Raw genomic sequence first — 4,727 nt, 5'->3', positions numbered from 1 at the left:
CAAATGCTGAAGCCCTTTCTCACCTTCCTGTTGGTCATGATTCTGAATTCGATGCTACTACCGCATCTTGTTGTCAGATGGATGTGCAGGACGCTGAACTTCTACAGAATTTTACACTGAACTACAGGAAAACTGCACAGGCCATAGAAGCAGACCCTGACTTAAACTTTTTGTTGCACTACATCCGTACTCCTTGGCCTCGTTTAGTGTGAAACTTTCAGAATTATTTTGTGCACCGATGTTTTACTTGTCAGCATAGCCTCTCCGCCCAGCACGGTATGATTTTATTGCAAAATGATTCTGGACAATCGCGTGTGCCTTATTCTTAAAGAGCTGCAAAAAGATGTGTTGCGATTGATCCAACAAGGACATTGGGGTATTGTACGCACAGAACAGGCGCATTGGCACTGTACTTGGCTGAGCATATACGCCCAAATTTGTGTTGAAACTTTATCGGCCCCACTGCAAACGTTTTCAGCTTGGCCAGTGTCAATCGACGTGGCAACGAGCGCATATTGACTCTGCTGGGCCATTCTGAAACACTCGTTGGCCTCTTGTTGTGGACTGTTTTAGCAAATATCTGTTCGCAGTGCCCATGAACTCGACTACGTTGCATAGTACCATTCGGGTCACGTCATCTATTTTTTGCTTGGAAGGTTCGCCTGAAGTGTAAATTACAGACAACTGGTCACAGTTTACGGCTCAGAACATCGAACAGTTTTATGCAGCTAATGGTATCACTCACCTCACCAGTGCTCCGTTTCATCCTCAGTCCGGCCAATGTGGCCGAGCGGTTCTAGGCGCTTCGGTCTGTAACCGCGCGACCATTACGGTCGCAGGTTCGAATCCTGCCTAGGGCATGGATGTGTGCGATGTCCTTAAGTTAGTTAGGTTTAAGTAGTTCTAAGTCCCATAGTGCTCAGAGCCATTTGAACCATCATCCTAAGTCGGACGGAGAAGATGAATGATTTGTGCGTACTTTAAAGCAGCAGATGAACAAACTACGTGCCTCCTACACAAGAGAACAAGCGCTGCTGCTCTTCCTCGCAATGTGCCGCTCCCTGCCCCGCGACGGTCCGTGGCCGGCGCCACTGCACGCTGCTCCAGTTGCTACATCAACCGCAGCGCACGGTGCTTCCCACGCTCAGCGTGTATCGCTGTGCGCCTTAATTATCCTATTCTTTTCAGAGTTTTTGGCCGTACCAGGCGCTGGGAGAGAGGAACGGTTCTTAGAAATTTGAGAGCTTGCATGTATTTAATTCAAGATCCTGCTGGGCTTCTGCTTCGCCATCAGAATCAGATTAGTGCTTGTCATTTGCCAGATTCTTCCGTAGATTTCCTGTCCCCAGATTCACGTCCTACCGGGATCTTGCGGTCGGTGCTGTCGCCCCCGGATGCCTTCAGGGTCGCCTGCGGAACCGACAGAGCTGGACCCATCGCCTTCACCACCGCAGCAGCTCAACTTCCCAGCGCTCGTCCTGGCTCCCTTCTTGGACCCGACACCGTCACCGTCGTCATCACCCCCCCCAATTCCCCCGTGGTATTAAGATGGCTCCCTACACGACAATGGTGCGTCATTTTGGGGATGGGGTGGGTGGGGGGGGGGGGAGGAGGAATGTTCAGTCCTAACGCATTCGACTTTACACCGACCAGCGCAGCTCCGCGAAACAGCATCAAGAAGGAGCTGACCCGCGCGTGAAAGGAAAGAGTGGTCAGCGCCGCAGCTCCAGGAAGAAGGAGTTAAGCGTCCTCTGTCAACGCTGCTTTAACAAGCCTCCCATCCACGGTCAATCCAGTTCAGTCGCAGACTTGGAGGGCATCAACACTGAGTAATAATAAGACGACGACACTTAGCCTGCATTCTGCGAGTAGTAATAGTGAACACTAAGTGCTTGTAGGGGGAACAAGCAGCACCTCAACTTAAGTTATATTTATTTTCTTTGCAGAAATACAACCTTCTACAGCCTTGCATTTTGTCCTGTACCCATACATGCTTAGTCAATTTCCACTATCTGTCTGTATTCCTTTTTCTTGATTCATGTACTGTAGTTGAATTAAGTGTTTGCTAAAAACTAAACTAAACTAAACTCTGTCCGAACAGACCCTGAAGGCCCAACGGGACCGACCGGCAGCCGTGTCATCCTCAGCCCACGGGCGTCACTGGATGCTGATATGGAGGGTCATGTGGTCAGCACACCACTCTTCCGGCCGTATATCAATTTAGGAGACCGGAGCCGCTACTTCTTAATCAAGTAGCTCCTCTGTTTGCCTCACAAGGGCTGAGTGCACCCCGCTTGCCATCAGCGCTCGCCACACTGGATGGTCACCCATGCAAGTGCTAGCCCAGCCCGACAGCGCTTAACTTCGGTGATCTGGTGGGAACCGGTGTTACCACTGCGGCAAGGCCGTTGGCCTTGATACTTTGCTGCCTTGACTATTTCATCTCTCTTAACTTCCTATGCCACTTGTATTGTAATTTTTTCCCCAGTTTCCGTCAAACATTGAGTAACGCTCCGTACGAATCTCTGATCAACTTCCGGTTCCTTCAACCTACCTGTGTCCCATCTGCTCTACAATTCTGCAGTTGCGGCAATTCATATCCAATAAATTATGGTAAGAGTTCATATCCGACCCTTCAAACATTTTGCACTTTAAGATCTGGTTTCGAAATTTTTCTTTCCATTATATAAATTATCAGAAAACTGATGGTATCTCCACATCTCTTCCACGAATATAATCTTCTTTCTTGATTCTTATATCAACTGTTTCGATGATTAAATTATGCTACGTGCGAAATTATATCAGTAGGCTTCCCCTTTCATTCATTTTCCCCAAATCCTTGTTCTCATACTATTTATCGTTCTCTTCCTTTTCCTACAAGCGAACTGAGGACCGTTTTGGTAAATCTAAACATTTACAAAAAGTAAAAGTTGTAGGAAACCCCTTTTTTGGAACAACTTTAGTAATGCATGAACTAGAAATTTAAAAACACATATGTTTTCCAAATAATATTTTCATATAGATATTATAACGAAGTGTACATTCAAACGGCAGGGGCCTTTTCCGAAACTGGACAACTGCAGAACCACCATCCTTTAAAATGACCAACAGTTTGTCATTTGTGATAACTTCAAGTTAGCTTACACAATAATTCCAAGCAATTCATTTACCATCATATTCAGCTTCATTGTTGTCAGTGTTACTGCGATCCTGAAGAGCTTCTGTATAAAACACATCTGCTTCGTCCGGGCAGTTGTCGACATACTTCAGTAGTTCTTCGCACTGATTTTATTTTCTAAACTTAATAATGCAGCACAACCCGTTTCTCTGAAGTTCGTGACACAATTTTTTCAGCACTTCAACCAAGATTGCAGATCCATATTACGTGTTTTTTACTTTGCACACAAAACGATTTTTTATAGCCGTCTGTTATACGAGAACTCGTGCTTCGCTTAGTTTGAATGGCACTTTTTTTAAATGACTTTCTTGATTATGGATTTCGTATCGTGGATTTCCTCCACCCATGAGCTATAGACTTTGCCGTTGGTGTAGAGGCTTGCGTGCCTCAGCGATACAGATAGCCGTACCGTAGGTGCAACCACAACGGAGGGGTATCTGTTGAGAGGCCAGACAAACGTATGGTTCCTGAAGAGGGGCAGCAGCCTTTTCAGTAGTTGCAGGGGCAACAGTCTGGATGACTAACTGATGTGGCCTTGTAACACTCACCAAAACGGCCTAGCTGTGCTGGTACTGCGAACGGCTGAAAGAAAGGGGAAACTACGGCCGTAATTTTTCCCGAGGGCATGCAGCATTACTGTATGGATAAATGATGAAGGCGTCCTCTTGGGTAAAATATTCCGGAGGTAAAATAGTCCCCCATTCGGATCTCCGAGCGGGGACTACACAGGAGGCCGTCGTTATCAGGAGAAAGAAAACTGGCGTTCTGCGGATCGGAGCGTGGACTCTTAATCGGGGAGGTAGGTTAGAAAATTTAAAAAAGGAAATGGATAGGTTAAAGTTGGGTATAGTGGGAATTAGTGAAGTTCGGTGGCAGGAGGAACAAGACTTTTGGTCAGGTCAATACAGGGTTATAAATACAAAATCAAATTGGGGTAATGCAGGAGTAAGTTTAATAATGAATAAAACAATAGGAATGCGGGTAAGCTACTACAAGCAGCACAGCGAACGCATTGTTGTGGCCAAGATAGAGACGAAGTCCACGCCTACGACAGTAGTACAAGTCTATATGCCAACTAGCTCTGCAGATGACGAAGAAATTTAAGAAATGTATGATGAGATAAAAGAAATTATTCAGATAGTGAAGGGAGACGAAAATTTAATAGTCATTGGTGACTGGAAATCAACAGTAGGAAAAGGAAGAGAAGGAAACGTAGTAGGTGAATATGGATTGGGGGTAAGAAATGAAAGAGGGAGCCGCCTGGTGGAATTTTGCACAGAGCACAACATAATCATAGCTAACACTTGGTTCAAGAATCATAAAAGAAGGTTATATACATGGAAGAAGCCTGGGATACTGACAGGTTTCAGATAGATTATATAATGGTAAGACAGAGATTTAGGAACCAGGTTTTAAATTGTAAGACATTTCCAGGGGCAGATGTGGACTCTGACCACAATCTATTGGTTATGAACTGTAGATTAAGACTGAAGAAGCTGCAAAAAGGTGGGAATTTAAGGAGATGTGACGTGGATAAACTGACTAAACC

The 4,727-nt window shown here is 45.5% G+C and overlaps 1 pseudogene; it reads right to left on the bottom strand.

Annotated features, from left to right (window-relative positions):
* Nucleotides 1-2,295: 2,295 nt before the first annotated feature.
* On the bottom strand, nucleotides 2,296-2,413 carry LOC124723965 (annotated as a pseudogene).
* Nucleotides 2,414-4,727: the final 2,314 nt, after the last annotated feature.

Source organism: Schistocerca piceifrons, chromosome X, assembly GCF_021461385.2.
Source record: "Schistocerca piceifrons isolate TAMUIC-IGC-003096 chromosome X, iqSchPice1.1, whole genome shotgun sequence".
Taxonomy (NCBI): Eukaryota; Metazoa; Arthropoda; class Insecta; order Orthoptera; family Acrididae; genus Schistocerca; species Schistocerca piceifrons.
This window is presented reverse-complemented; position numbering and strand designations above follow the sequence as displayed.